Source organism: Gasterosteus aculeatus, chromosome Y (assembly GCF_964276395.1).
Source record: "Gasterosteus aculeatus chromosome Y, fGasAcu3.hap1.1, whole genome shotgun sequence".
In the NCBI taxonomy this organism is placed as follows: Eukaryota; Metazoa; Chordata; class Actinopteri; order Perciformes; family Gasterosteidae; genus Gasterosteus; species Gasterosteus aculeatus.
Window position 1 is genome coordinate 5,024,808 of NC_135709.1, and position 16,426 is coordinate 5,041,233.

Sequence of the window (16,426 nt, forward strand, 5' to 3'; positions counted from 1 at the left end):
ATCAACAAGCGGATATGTGGGGAACTGTAAATAGTCATAAGAAAAGGTCATGGAGAAGAGGCCTCCCATTTTTCTTCATGGGGCGGGTGAAGCTCCGTAACGCTAGCCTTGGTGGTTTTCATGCCTAGTTCTACGTGTAAAAATCATTGAGCCAAGACCAAAATATGGCCGGCTTTTGGCAAAGTGTTTGTCTGCCAATTGAATGTCATATAATGTAATGTAGACATCCTAAATGTGCCATTTGGGCTGCATTCAGAAAAAGCCTTGAAAACTGTACAACTTCCTCTTGTAAGCATACAAGGGAGACATATAGAATATTACAGCAAAATATAAATTGTATTTACTTTCTCAAATGAGTAATGTATCTGTCCAGAGAAAGTATGTTGACACTTTGGAAACAATCACAGACAGTAAATGTGTCACGTAATTTGCCATGGCTGAATTTCGGGTGAACCCCTTTAGGGGCCCTTACACTGCTGTTGATCCTGTTTGCCTCAGCTCGGTACGTGCTCCTCCGCATGAAAGCTAAAACCACCAAAAGCTCAGTGGGACAATCAAAGACCAACAAAACAAATCTTTATCTTTATTAAAAAATGTTATATCCCCCCTGGGTGGGTTTTCCACCCTACAAGTCTGAACAAATTCAAGCGTCTATTCTACAGTGCCAAGGTCCTCAGCTCTGTTTGATTAGGGCAACACACAGGAGGTCCACTGCCTTTACCTGGGCCCATAACTCTTAAAAACACACAAACACTTGGGTTGTAAATGACCTGTTGACCATCACACAGTGACAGGAGAGGTGATTCTGGACTCTTGGTGGGCCAAGTGTGCAGATCAGGACAGATGTGCTGTGCCAAGACCTGTTGGCATGGTGACGCGGGACGATGGAATCTGTCGCTTCTGGCAGGGCCGAGCTCCTGAACGGGACTGGTGTTGGCTTTGCCTCCAGCTATTTCTTTACAGACACGCTGAACGCCAGCAACAGGCGGAGGCCAAGATCAGCCCAGCGAGTCTGGCCACACACAGGCCACTTACACACGTACACACAGACACGTATATATATAAAAAAACACAGTTATACAAGCACACACAAACGAAGACAAGCATTTTCTGCAATAAGCTTGTCTCTAACCAAATGCAACAGACCAATTTTACATTCTCACACTCTGTAATGTACTTGTTTTTTCTGACATACTCGTTCATGTGACTTCATATTTATTTTATTAGTTTTACTTTTTGCAGTGTGGGATCCTAAGTTGACTGGTATTGTCCCTTTGAAGGAGTGTTTTAAATCTAATCTCAATACCAGCAAAACATTTTTCGTCTTTTGTGTTGTTATTCTTTAGTAATTCTTGCTTTAAATCTTTGTTTTCAAATAATTTAATTTAAACTTCCATTATTCTCTTATTTTGTAATTTTTTCCTGTTGAGTTTATTTTTTCTTGCTGTGGGGTGTATTTGGCCAGCAATTCAAAGGTGTGGAACTAGGTGCTGTGTTTGCTGTTTATAGTTATAATCTAATCTTATTTATGATCACATAGTGAACAATATGCTTCTCTGTGCACAGCTAAAATGATTATAATAAATACACAATGAGCACTAAAAACATACTTTAGAGATGTTATTTTCTTCTTTAAAAAATATAGCATAGGCTTCCACTGCTTAAATTATTACAATGTGACATGACATATGACACTAGAATGTTTCCACTGTAGCTGTTTACTATCAGTGGCACTTGAAGGTTTTGATTGAGGAACCTTTGGAGGTGGTGTCAGTGAATAATCGCTCCGTTGAAATTCAGTGTTAAAGTTGCCGGTGGTTCTTGGTGAGTCTGGCCCTTTTTAATACTCGCACATTGAGTTTTGGTCACTACTTTACCAAGAAAATAACTGCCATACGCTCCTCTTTCTCAAACCCACCTCCTACTACTTGCGTTCCCACTGACTTCACCTCTATCGCCCTCACTGCCCTCTTTCACCCTCCTGTCTCCTAAAAAATTCTTACCCTAGTAACCTCTGCCCATCCGACCACCTGCCCTCTTGACCCCATTCCATCACATCTTCTACAATCTATCGCTCCTGACCTTCTTCCTTTCCTCACCTGTCTCATCAACAATGCTCTGTTATCTGGCTGTTTTCCCAATTCTCTGAAGGAAGCAACCCTCTCCTGAAGAAACCTACCCTCAACCCTTCTGAAGAAAACAACTACAGACCGGTCTCTCTTCTTCCCTTTTTGTCCAAAACCCTTGAATGTGCGATCTTTAACCAACTCTCCTCCTATCTCCACCGTAACAACCTCCTTGACCCCCACCAGTCAGGCTTCAAGGCAGGCCACTCCACAGAGACTGCAGATGCAGACCAGAGAATGCGGCTCGGGATGTAGGGTTTGACCATGTCCTGGATGTAAGCTGGACCCGATCCATTCACAGCATGGTACGTGAGCACCAATGTTTAGAACTGGATGCGGGCGGCCACCGGTAGCCAGTGAAGAGAGCGGAGGAGTGGAGTAGAGTGGGAGAATTTTGGTAGTTTGAGTAACTGTTACAGCATGGAATTCGAAAGTGTAGGATATTAGAAATAAACTGACGACCCGGTTCATAAAATGAATAAAATTCATACAGTGTACACCAGAATACAGCCATGATTCTGAAACTGAAAATGACAATATTGTAAAACCACTGTAATTCTGCACTGTAATAGAATAATACCAATGTATAGTTATGATTGTATTTAATGTAATGTAATCAACTGGAACGCACGCATGCAGTACTAGCACAACAATTGATATTGACTGAAGGTCATTCGAAATCCGAGTTACATTGAACTCACCAGAAGACCACTCCCAGAGGTGTGGACACTAACTTTCACACCTTTATGGATCGGTATAAATAGCTGTAGACAACCATTGTTCGAGAGTTCGCTGGTGGAGGTGACAGACGGGCACTAGGGATGGTCAAAGGACTGACCTGTGGCCTGTTGGTTGCAAAGACCAGCGGCTCCTCAGCTGAGATGTTCTTTTTACCGCAACGCCATCTCCTTTATTAAATACATTTGATTTTAACCTTACGATCTGCGATGTTCTCTGTCCGTCCGGCGTTTCTCCATTTTGAACACAACAAAAGACAGTGGGGTGGAGCGGGTAAAGGGGTCAAACACATTATTAAAAATAGCAGAAGAAGGCGCCGCATTCAGCCGCCCCAAAGACTCCACGTAAGACTCCTTTGTCTTTGTCCTGCTCGTCTTCGTGCTGCGAGGCTATGCTATCACTTCATTCGACCTGTAGTTAAGAACCCGTGCAGACGGACTTCAGTTTGCCTGAACCTGGGTTCATTTTTCACACCTACCCACTTTTTAAATCACGTGCACATGAACCCAGGGAATCCGATTGACTCCGCTGTAGTACATCCCCCACGCCTGTTGGTGGCGCTTTAAGGTGCTACAGAAACTGAAGAAGACAGGAGCATGCGTATAAGACATGCGCGCCGTATACAAACAAAAACTCCACACAAGAAGAAGAAGACAACGACGACTGGGTTGGATTGCATGAAATCACGTGATGCAATCACGTGGGGCAATCCGATTAGGTATGCTGATAGCGTGCAGACGAACACCAACAGCGATCGGATTTCGAGTTTACTCACTTTGGACCCCCGATTCGAGGGAGTGCGGATACGGTGCGTTCGTCTGCACGATAGAGCTATCTGGAGACGGGGTTCATCGGGTTCAGACAAGCTAGCGTCCGTCTGCACGGGGTCTAAGTACTCCCTTGTCAGTGGAAGACGGCTACGGCTGCGCTGACCACTCCCCCGTCGTTCAGGAGACAAAAGGTCAATTGCCCTCAGCAGAAACTCCTCAAAATGCAAAACAACAATCGCTTGACACCCTAATCAGTGAACAATCACCATGTGCTGTTTTGGCAAACTGAGACAGCTGGCGGGCTTCCAACTGCTCAGAGTGGACCGCGACACGGAGCTCTCCGGCAAGACGAAGGGTGGAGGTATCGGCTTCTTCTTCAACACCAGCTGGTGCAACGACGTAACAGTGAGTACAACACTGTTCTCCTGATCTGGAAACTTTCTTCATCAACTTTAAACCATTTTACTCCCCCCGTGAGTTTGCTTCATTTATCCTAGTCTGTGTTTACATGCCGCCGCCGGGCAACGTGCACGAGGCACAGCGGACACTCGCCGACCAGATAAGGTGTTTGGAGCGGACCAACCCGGACTCCTTACTTATTGTCCTCGGGGACTTTAACTTTCTGAAGTACAAACAGTTAATTAAATGCCCCACCAAAGAGGAGAACGGGCTAGATCACTGTTACACCACAGTAAGCAGGGCTTATCACGCCGTCCCTCGTGCTGCACTGGGACACTCTGACCACGTCATGGTCCATCTGATTCCTGCATACAGGCAGAAACTAAAGCTCTGCAAACCTGTGGTGAGGGAATTCAAGAAGTGGACCAGTGAGGCGCTGGAGGATCTTCGGGCGTGCTTGGACTGCACAGACTGGGATGGTGTCAGGACTGCTACTGACAGTCTGGATGAGTTCACATCGGCTTCTGTGGGACAGCTGTGTTCCATCATGCACCAGGATGAGTTTTAACAAAGACAAACCCTGGTTCACAGCGGAACTCAGAAAACAGAAAAAAACGTCTTTTGACTTTTATACAGAGTCAAAATACAAGTTTAGCAAGGCAGTGAGAGATGCTAATCGTCTGTACTCTGAGAAACTCAAAGCCAACCCCCGCCTCCCCCCCCACTCCATGAATGGCCTGGCAGACGAGCTGAATGAGTTCTACTGCAGGCAAGGCTCAATGACTACAGGCCCGTCGCCCTGACCTCTGTAGTCATGAAGTCTTTTGAACGGCTAGTCCTGTCCAACCTGAAGACCCTCACTGACCCCCTCCTGGACCCCTTGCAGTTTGCTTACAGAGCCAACAGGTCTGTAGACGATGCTGTCAACATGGCCCTCCACTACATCCTCCAGCATCTGTAAAGAACAGATCCCCACCTTCCCCCATCACCCTGTGTGACTCCCCCGTCACCACTGTGGATTCCTTCCGTTTCCTGGGCTCCATCATCACCCAGGACCTCAAGTAGGAGCTGAACATCAGCTCCATCACCAAGAAGGCTCAGCAGAGGTTGTTCTTTCTGAGGCAGCTGAAGAAATTCAACCTGCCAAAGACAATGATGGTGCACTTTTACACGGCCATCATCGAGTCCATCCTCTGTTCCTCATCATCGTCTGGTACAACCTGACTGATTGAGAGACTTCCTCTTCGCTGTCCCTCTCGCCGGGCACAGAGTGGGTGGATATGGTTAGCAGCAGTCATAACAAGCATTTCTCAAAATGAGCTTCATCTGATGACAACTTCAGACATATTGAATGCCCGACTGTGTTTTTACAGTGGGAGTCTCTGAAGATACTGTCCAACAAAGAGCGTTCTCTAAAACTGTATCGAGAGAGGAAATAGAAGAGAAGAAAAAAAAGATGTTTTTGGAAATTGAGCAGCATCTGGGACAGCAATGTTTAAAGCATCTCACACACAGCCAGACCTGCACAGCTTCCTCAAGCTCTTGCAAACAAACCCACCCAAAATCATTATGTTGTCACTTCAATTTTCATCTCACAAATGGCATTATGTCTTAATGCATGTGTTTACTCCACTTATAACTTTACCATAGTCTGTCCATCAACTTGTGAAAACTATCTTCCAATTACCATCTACTGCTGATGAAACCTTTGCTTTCCATATCTGTGGTGACATACGGCACTTATTCAACCCCTCCCTCTGGTCTCATTTTGACGCCCAAGTTCACCATCTTGTTAGTCAGAAAAAGTAAGCTATAAAAAGGTGACAATAGTTTTATCTAACTGCCCTGCACCACAGTGAGTCTGACAAGCTGTTGAAAAATAGGACTGCGTCACATTTTAGCCTCAAAAGAATGTGCATGGGCTGTGAGTAACCCTGTCGTCTGCTGTGGCATGTTTGGTCTGGCTCTTCGATAGATCATGTAGTGTGCCATTGAGGCCCGAGTGCATAAACACCAAAGAGAAGAGCCGAATGGCGTTCCTACTTTGGCCCAGAATTGATGCCAAAACCCAGTAGCACTGTAATCAGTCTTTCCCCTAATATTGGCACCATGGCTTTTTTCTCCCGGGTGGCAGTTGGTTTGTGGGCTAAGTGCATCCTCTTTGACCTTAAATTCGGTCCTATGGCTTTGTAAAGCTACTCCTGGCCTAATCAGCAGTCGGCACATTAATACAACTCAGCATCAACCTTTTACCTGAAGATAATTATACCACAGATTTCAAAAACATGTTTCATCGATTAATCCTTTTTAAAAACAGGGCAGCTCACTGAGTTGATCGATTATGCTCCTCGGCATGTCAGATGTAATGGCATGTCAATTTTTTTGCCACATGGTTTCATCATTGAAATCTCATGGATCGGGTTTCTACATCATCAACCAGGACTGCTGGCAGTGGTGGGCTAAATTTGAGAAAAAATCGAACCGAAAGAGAAGAGCCGGTCAATTTAACAAGAAGCCGATCCGTGGTTAATCAAACCACCCAGTATGCGCTCTCCAAGTGAATTAAAATTAAAATTGATATCCCCACCAGCAAGGCCAATGTTTTTGTTCTGCCACTAAATGTCGTCAATTTATAATTTAAACATCTTTGGATTTTGTTTAGATCCTTTTTGAACCTTAGGTTCAGTGGGTTTGATGCTCCGCCTGGGACAATATCGAATCCATGCCAAGATGTGAACACTTGTCTGAGAGCTACCGTAAATACTTCTGCTCGCACCACAAAGAAGCTCAGAAAGCCACAGAACTGGGCGACTGCGGGTGAGTGGGGAACACGGTCGTCCTCCAATCAGAGGGTTGTCGGTTTGATCCCAGACCCTGCTAACCCGCATGTCGATGTGTCCTTGGGCAAGACACTTAACCCAACATTGCTCCTGTAGCTGCGACTACAGTGTGTGGATGTTAGTTACTTATGTGCAGGTATCAATGTGTATGGTTCTCCTGTCATCAGTGTAAAAGTGGGAAAGGGAAAGGGAAAAGTGAATGGGTGAATGATGTCATGTAGTGTTAAGAAGACTAGAAAAGCGCTATACAAGTACAGTCCATTTACCGTTTACCTATTTGCCACCCCTGTGGTCCTTACAGGTAGCCTCGCCAAATTATGGTCTTTGTGTGTAGGAGAGCATTGCAAGAACAGAGTTTAATGGATAAAGGCCTACCTGTTGCCCCTTATTTTCCTCTGTGGATAAGGACCAGGGCTGTCAGTTTTCCTCTGCGTCGATTAATGTGGCACTTGGATCATTCATTGGATATGGTCCTAGTGATTAATGGTATATTATCCTGGAAAGGTTACACTCTTGATAAAAATATTGAGATTTCAGATATTTCCCAATTGAACCTGATATTTGTGGCTCTTATTCCTTAACGTTTGGGTGGGATGTTTACATAACCCCATCAGCGCAATTAATAACTTCACTCACATCACTGCATTATTTACATTAATTTATTTACCCTAATTGCTTAATTTAATTCGAATGAATTCCATCTAAATGTATGAAATTATTAATTCAAGGACATTTTGCCATGCAGAGAAATGCATAGAAACTTAAGTTAGACCTAGAAGAAAGCACAGGGAGCATTTATTCTGATTTACTAAGTGTGATCAGTATCTCATTGTCCACCTTGACTCCTCCCCCTTTAAAAAAAATGACTGATAAAGGTAAAATCCTATCCATCACAGCCTCAAATGGATTTGGGGTAATTTAAGTTCGAGATCAAAATTGCCATAGATAAAGTTAAATGCCAATAGACATGATGATGTTCTTAATTTAGAGTTTTTTCAAGATGAAAAATGGTCCGTCCTTCGGGTTCCAGCATCACACATCAAGGTCTGTCGCTGGCCCTCGACCCCTGCCGAGGTCTCTGTGATGGGGAGGAGCCAAAACTGAGTGGGCAAAAGGAGCCAACACACCATAGCTGTGTGCAACTGCACAGTGAGTCCTTTCGCACATTGTCATGCTATAGCTGACCGCGGGATTGAGCGGATAGAGCCGGTGCATAAGAGAAAGGCGGACCACCGGCAGTCACCCCCGCCTGGCTCTGGACAGAACCTGGAGCTCATCTTTGTTGAAAATGGCTTTGGAACCTGCCACCTCCAAATGGTCTAGCCTATATTCAGCAACAAAACTAAAAAACATCTTAATTTTTACAAATCAGTTTAGGTTACCATTGAGAAGGAGGTTCAAAGGAGGACAGGTGGTGATGCTGTTCTTCTGTGGTCTAAGTGGTGCTTCTCTTTGCCCTGTGCTCACCTGTACAATGTATTTATTTTAACAACTCACAGTAGAAACAATCCATTCCCAAAGGACAACCCGAAAAGAACGGAGTAAAATAAGAAGACGATACCTGGGATCCCCAATAAGAAACATTGTTTTCTTATAAGAAACATTGTTTCTTATTGGAGATTGGGAGATTAATTGATATTGACACATTCTTCAGATCTTTTGACAATAATAAAAATTGAAACTCACTAGACGTACCATGTGAATGCTAGATTCCCACTAAAATAAAAATTGTCCACACACTGAATTTAAGAGCTACCAGAAATCAACAACTAAATAAAGTGATTTTTTTGCGCTTTTACTAGTATGGATATCCGTCGTGAATCAACCTGTCTACATTCTAGTTCCTCACACTTTGCTTTAAAGCATTTGAATGTTTGACACTTGACTAATTGTGTTACTACAGAAATCAAGTTGCATGTTGACTCCTAATGATAGTGACGATTTGCTGACATGGCTTTTTCTGTTTGCATGCTGCTCTGTTTCTATCCCACTTTTCAACTTCTCATTGAACTCTGAAGGAGTGCAAATCCAAGAAAGGGCATGCGTATTCCATGTTCCATTCCATGTATCCCTGAATAGTGAAACAATACCTCTTTTCATGCCAGGGCTTTCATTCAGTGGGTGGCAAGAGCACCACTATGATTGAAGATGAGGGAACTGGATGATTTTTTTTCCCAAGGTGAGCACCTCGTGGGAGATGACTGCTCGGTGCTATTAGTTTAAGTGCAAGAGTGTCAGTTAACCCGACACTGGCACCGTGGAATACTTAATGCCAGATGGAGAGAGCTGTCCTTGAAGCCCTAACAAGCAGAGAAACAAGTGTTTATTCAGTATGAGAGAACATAGAAAAAGTTGAGAACTTAGCAAGGTCACTACAAAGTGTATGTTGAAACCCACATAGGAAAGGAACGGATAAAGGAGATTTAAGGGGCTGTGGAGGGGCAGAAGGAGATAAAAACACAGTTTAGATGTTGCTGACCGTAATTTTTAAAAATATGCAGGAATATAAGACAAAGCAGCAGTTGTCACAATGAATGGTCCAGCTGCTTAAAAGGTTTCACATTTTTGTACCTCAGCTGGATACATCGGTGTTGGACGCCAGGGAGTGAGCAAAGCGCCAAACCCAGCAGACTTTGACACATTTGTTGCTGGCACGGAGGAGTCCACGCTGTGAGACTTCAGAGCACTGATAGACCCCCGCCGTTTTTACAACTCAAAACTATGACCAGCGTTGGGAGCCAGGCCATGAAGACTCCCTCCTGGAAGAACAGTAAACACGCAACAAGTGCTTTTTACACACGGTGCACCTCCTAGTCTGCTGACCAAACAGTTCTGATGTAGGTCCAGCTAAAGAGCTGTCTTTTCAGGGAGCACGGTACCCCAAGGTCTAAATATTTTGATTTTCAAGATTGAATTAAAGCTGCGAGCAGCATGAACGTGCCTGAGCCTCCCCTTGCATGTCGGGGGGGGGGGCAGCGGTCAGCCGGACATGCAGTCAAAAAGACAAAGAAAACAAGAAAATCAGTGTGGGATTCAAAAAAGAGTCTGAGGTTACTTGCCTTGCTGTACAAAGACCTGCAAAAAGTCACTAAAATATGTAGGATAGTGTTGTGTTCAAAAATGAAGAAACGCCGGACGGACAGAGGTCATCGCTGATCGAAAGGTTCAAATCAAATGTATTTAATAAAGGAGATGGCGTTGCGGTAAAAAGAACATCTCAGCTGAGGAGCCGCTGGTCTCAGCAACCAACAGGCCCCAGGTCAGTCCTTTGACCATCCCTAGTGCCCGTCTGTCGCCTCCACCAGCGAACTCGAGAACAATGGTTGCTACAGGTATTTATAACAATGCTTAAAGGTGTGAAAGTCAGTGTCCACACCTCTGGGAGTGGTCTTCTGGTGAGTTCAATGTAACTCGGGATTTCGAATGATCCTTAGTCAATATCAGTGGTTGTGCAAGTATTACATGCAAGCATTCCAGTTGATTACATTACATCAAATACAATCATAACTGCATCGATATTATTCTATTACAGTGCAGAATTACAGTGGTTTTACAATATTCTCATTGCTTTATTGATTACACAGTTTCAGAATCATGGCTGTATTCTGGTGTACACTATATGCATTTTTATAAATTTTATGAACCGGATCGTCAATTTGTTTCTAATATCCTACAATCCATCCCTTTACACCAATTTTGGTGTAAAAACCAATCAGAGGGATCGGTTCATCAAATTCCTCAGTTTTGTCAGATGTGTCGTCTCTATTTGTTTAGCATAACGTTCGATCCAATATAACACGCTTGATCTTACACATTCTAATCATAAGATGTGCCTCTGGACACACCTTGTTAACTTGTACCTGGCACAGAACAAAAACTCCCTCGAAAACCCTTTTTGGGAATAAAACGAGGAAGAAATCTGTCGGAGAGATTGAAAGATCTTCTCCCAGGATTTAACATTTCATCACGGATGTCATGTGTACAGTATAAATTGATACAGGACACGTTAATTTAATAAAACCTTATGGCATCATGGGGCTGGTCTTCTTGGATGATTCTAATGATAAGAGTCCTGATGCAGAGGATGCAACAGCATGCATTCAATGGAATAGAATGCCGGCCATAATGGAGACTGTTATCACAGAAATAAACAATTGTTTGTATTTACTAAATCATGAGTCCAATAAATCTGAGAAGCGGTTGTCCATGTCACTGTTCTCTGCTGGTTCTTCAGTGAGAGCTCTCAGCAGTGGTTCACCTCCATTTGTGTGTGCGGGTGTTTTCTCGATCATTCTCAAGATCTCTTATGCTCAATGGTTGTTGTTGTCCATGGGGCAGTGTTTGTAGAGGGGCTTGGGAACTTAGGAGTGTCTGTACTGGAAATCGATGGCTCTGATGTGACCCGTGGGTCTGAAGTTGTGCTGGGCTGTCGTTGTCCCCTATTAGTGTGAGGTGGTCTTGGAACTGTGCTGTCCCTCAAAAGGGAGACTGGAAGGTTGCTTGGACCCTTTCTGAATCGGTCCTAGTCTTGCTTCTGGTTCTCCTAGAACGATGCTTGTCTTGCTTCTGGTCCGGCTCTGCGGTGCTGGTTCTGCTGCGGTCCTGATGCTTCCTCCTGGTCCTGCACGGTGGTCAAGCAGACTCTGGGCTGAGGAAGTCCTTCCTCTCAGTGAGATGACGGTTGTTTGGTCACTGCTCACAGTTCCTTTGGCGCCGCTCAGGTTGTTGACAGGTGGTCTCTCCTCTTGTGTGTCATCCCTCTCTGCTCCAGCAGGGGTAGAGGTGCGTCTTCTAGATCCTGTGTGTGACTTGAAACTCATTAGACACCCCCCCAGGTATTCCCATAGCTTCTATTCTACTGATGTGGCTTTTAGGTTAATGTAGTTTATCAATTATTGGTGATGCATTCCTGTCTGTTGTTCACTGTGTCTATAGTTATGTTTTGTTTAATCTGGACAATACTGTTATCTTAGTAAGTACAACTCAACGGAAAGGTGAATCTTTTTCACCGTCCGACCAGATGTTCAATGTGAATATGTCTATTTACTGTATAGTTCTATATCAGGGAAATGTTTGGACATTATGAATCATGAACCTTGTTCCTCCTGGTCTTGTACCATTTACTTTACTATCAGTCCTGCTGACTGAATGAGAAGAACAATATTTCAAATTCATTCCAGAAATAGAAGTCAAATTGTGAGCCGTTTGTTGATTCAACTCTTGTGAGCTGTTCACAATACGTTTCCTCCGGTATCTAAATCTTTCTTTTAGTAATTTATTTTGTTAAGTTTTCCCATCGTTCAATTTGGAAAAATATTTCTATATCTACATCCCTCCTGTTGAGACATGTGTTATTTTAACACATGTCTCAAAATAAATGTGTCATAATCAGCATCAGGTCAGCTTCAGACTTCTTTGCATTGTCTCAAAGTTCGACGCCGGCTGGCGAGCTCTTCTTTTAAATTGAAAAACAGAAATTAAGAAAACAACAGTCCCTATGCAGTGATAGAGAAAAATGATTAAAGCATGATACACAGAATATTTGCATTCAAACAGTGTGTGTGGTTTTCGAATTCTGATCCGGGACTCTGAGACCATGTTACTCTCAACAGAACCCCTGTAAAAAATAGTTATGCTTATCCCGTTTGTTGTTGTTGGGAGACCTGCTAAGTCCCTCCTGTTGATCAGCTGTCAGCACCCTTTGACTTCTGCATCTTACCAATCCGTTCGCTGCTTCCACCATCTGTTGGCCCACTGAGGGCCCCCACCATTACAGTCAGTTCACCATTGTCTTTGTGACTTTCCATCAGAATTGGACTTGCATTCTTGCATCCTCAGTCGTCAGGGCTGCAGACGCTTTCGTTCTCTACCTGTGAACTCAAAACTCAACTCATGGTTTGTTAGAGACCTAGAACATTCATTTATTCCCAATGAAAATGATATCAATATATCATATGTAGTTACATGTTTGTATGGTTTGTTGATAAAATCATTACAGGATGATGGTCTGTAACAAAGTTTCCATTCCGTACTACCTTTTACTAATGTTATCCTATGATCTAAAATTTGCTTCCGTCATTAAGATGCTGTATGAGATGTACCGTGCACTGTACATCCTATCACTAAGTTTAAGAGAAAATAACAAATTATTTACAACAAGGTCTACAGATTTGGCTCAAATCACATTATTTCCCACTCATTTAAACGTCTCCCTCTGTGCTAACTATTTACATATATTCACTATTCACCCACTGGACTGTTGACCGTCTCTACGTCCCTATGGGTCGCACCTCTCTCGGAAAGACTCCCTTTTGTCTTACCAGACCGGCTCCACAGACAGCGTCCTGTCCTTTGTCTCTTGCCCAAGTCCCAAAAGTGTGTGTGCTAATGTGCATCTTCAGGTGTGCTGCTGCTGTGTGTGTCTGTGTGTGATGTGTTGCAGACTCTGATTAGAGTCTCTCTTAAACTCAGTAATTTGTAAAAATGTTTAAACAATAAATGGGAAAAATGTGTTAATGTAAGCAGAGAACAATTACATAAACGTTAAAACAAAGAATCACATAGAGCCTAGAAAAAGTCCATAGACCGTTTGTAATGCAAGCAAAAATCACATGGTCCTAAGAATGGAGGAAGGAAACATTTTTAGGATTATTTGGAAAATGGGGACAAGGGGAGACACTGTTTAATGGGAATACAGAGTGGAGGTGGGAAATACAGAAACTGTTACATCTGGTGCAACTTTCTTCTTTTAACTGTTGCCGGCTGCCATTTTGGAAATCTCCAAAGCACATGTTCTCCACCCCCAGTAGTGGTGGATAACAAGTCATTGTTGTCCCCTCTGTAGACCGTGTTGAGAATTTCTTTCTCAGCCATCTTTTAACTGTTTTCTCTATTTATCTCCGCCCGCCATCCTGTAATGTTCCAAAAACATGTGCTCCGTTTTCCCCAAGACCAGGCCCCAATCAAATCCTTAATCCGGCTTCATTCTTTTCGCAACATGCAACATACAATTTTATACAAGTTCGCAACGTTTTCAACTGATCTATATTTATTGTAAAAATTTATCCAGTAATTTATTATTTTCGGGTCTTGGCAGACGGCTGTGGCACTATCCTCACCCTTTTTGAATTTAAATTGTAACTTCCAGCCTTCAGGGTCTTGGCGCGCTGGTCCGTGACTCTGTCCTCACCTGCAAGGCGAGTTATATGATGACCTATTTCTTATCTTATCTCTTATCTCTTATTATTTTAGGTCTATTTATCCCTGCACTTAATTATCCGCAAAATTTTAGTCAGTTCTTGGCAACTACGGCGCGTGGCTCTGTCCTCACAAGTTCCAAATTTATTGATTTATTTTTTGGTTATCTAGCCTCATTGGCGTCGTCTAGGTCATATTTTAATTTATTGTGCCGCCTAACAGAGTCTAAAAGAGCTTACGGAGACAACGAAGAACCGCCATTACAACGCGAACCTCTTCCACTCAATTACTGCTGGTAACACTCCTCTGGTTCCATCAGGCCTTGTGGACTTAACTCTGCTAGCGCGTTATACACAGTGCATTACGTATACAGTCTATAAATTGCTATACGTTTATCCCCAACCGGTTAGAGGCCTATACTAGGTTTCCATTCATTCCTTCTATGACTGATCAGTTAAATAACGTCGCCCATTCACTTAACGTTAACGCTACACAACCGAGCTTTGTCGGCAACACACACAGAGACGTCCAAACAAACACTATATACAATGTGCTTTTTATCACAACGGCCATTCAAGCTAAGAGAAAAATTATTTTTTCTCTAAAATGTAGTTTACCTCAAAACATCGTATCTTGTCCACTCACACCTAAATGTTCTATGATAAACTATACAGCATTTCGGTTTTAAAACAACTGGTTGCCGGTTACCTTTTCGATGGCGCCGTGTGAGTGAAGAAAATCGATCGCTGGGCTTTGTTCAGATCAGCTGTTCCTCCGTCCGTCCATTGCTCCTCATCACGTCAGGGTCACCAAATTGTTGTGTTCAAAAATGAAGAAACGCCGGACGGACAGAGGTCATCGCTGATCGAAAGGTTAAATCAAATGTATTTAATAAAGGAGATGGCGTTGCGGTAAAAAGAACATCCCAGCTGAGGAGCCGCTGGTCTCAGCGACCAACAGGCCCCAGGTCAGTCCTTTGACCATCCCTAGTGCCCGTCTGTCGCCTCCACCAGCGAACTCGAGAACAATGGTTCCTACAGGTATTTATAACAATGCTTAAAGGTGTGAAAGTCAGTGTCCACACCCCTGGGAGTGGTCTTCTGGTGAGTTCAATGTAACTCGGGATTTCGAATGATCCTTAGTCAATATCAGTGGTTGTGCAAGTATTACATGCATGCATTCCAGTTGATTACATTACATCAAATACAATCATAACTGCATCAATATTATTCTATTACAGTGCAGAATTACAGTGGTTTTACAATATTCTCATTGCTTTATTGATTACACAGTTTCAGAATCATGGCTGTATTCTGGTGTACACTATATGCATTTTTATAAATTTTATGAACCGGATCGTCAATTTGTTTCTAATATCCTACAATAGCCTCCATTCAGTCAAGGGGGAGAACGGGAACTGATCAAAAAACATCTGCTCCACAGAGAAGTATTACCTTTTGCATTTTCTTTTGCCAATAGGTGGCGCAATAGGGTTAAAACTCTCGGAGAACTTTGTTAGTTTGTAAATCCAAAATTCAATGGAAATTGAAAGAACAAGCAAATATTCAGCGAATGAGAGCAGCGCCCCCTAAGATTCAAACATTCTGAAAAAAAGGGTATATTCAGGGACTGATTGTGAACATAACCTAGAGATTTGGTGAGGACAGGCCAACTGGTTTGGTTTTGATAGGTCTTTAATTATAAAAGCCACACCACAAAACTTCATTGGTCAATAACTTGATGATTAATGATTAATGAGATATTAACAAGCTTTTAACGACTTTAGATGCCATTGAGCCAATAATGATTTCCTGAAAATACTATGAAAATTGGAGCCAGCGTCTGGGAGGAGTTCGCAAAAACGTGTTTTTCACAAAATTCAAAATGGCGAAAAATCTAGTTAGGCACAATAGCATACCATTATTGCCTTTTTTGTAGAGCATATCCAAGAGAACCTGTGTGAAAAATGTCAGGTCGACTGACCTTTATCCAAAGCGACTTACAATAAGTGCATTCCAAGCTGATTTACAACTCGCTATAGCTAAGAGTCATTATAAGTACAATTAAGAGGTACAATTCGTTAAGTGTTTTTAGTCGAGGTATAGACTGAAGACACCAAGGCCTTAAGAATTTTTTGTCAAAATTTGAAGTGGGTGTGACAAAGTCGCAGAGAGGAAGTTGTCAAAGCATAGCTTCTAGAAAATGCGAAAAAAAAGAGGGAATATTCAAACAAAAGAATTATAACTGCCTTCCTGTTCATTTTAGAGCATGGTCCCAGGAGACTTTATTTTAAGTCTCCCTATTATACATATGTCTATACTATTTTGGCGCCATGTTAGCGTCATGCTAGCGCCCC

General features: G+C 42.9%; 1 long non-coding RNA gene across 1 annotated transcript; it reads right to left on the bottom strand.

Annotated features, from left to right (window-relative positions):
• Positions 1-10,037: 10,037 nt before the first annotated feature.
• Positions 10,038-16,426, bottom strand: LOC144390725 (uncharacterized). The gene is made up of 2 exons (XR_013454565.1): positions 14,779-16,426; positions 10,038-14,062 (listed from the first exon to the last, which is right to left on the bottom strand). It is a non-coding gene; the product is annotated as an uncharacterized LOC144390725 (long non-coding RNA).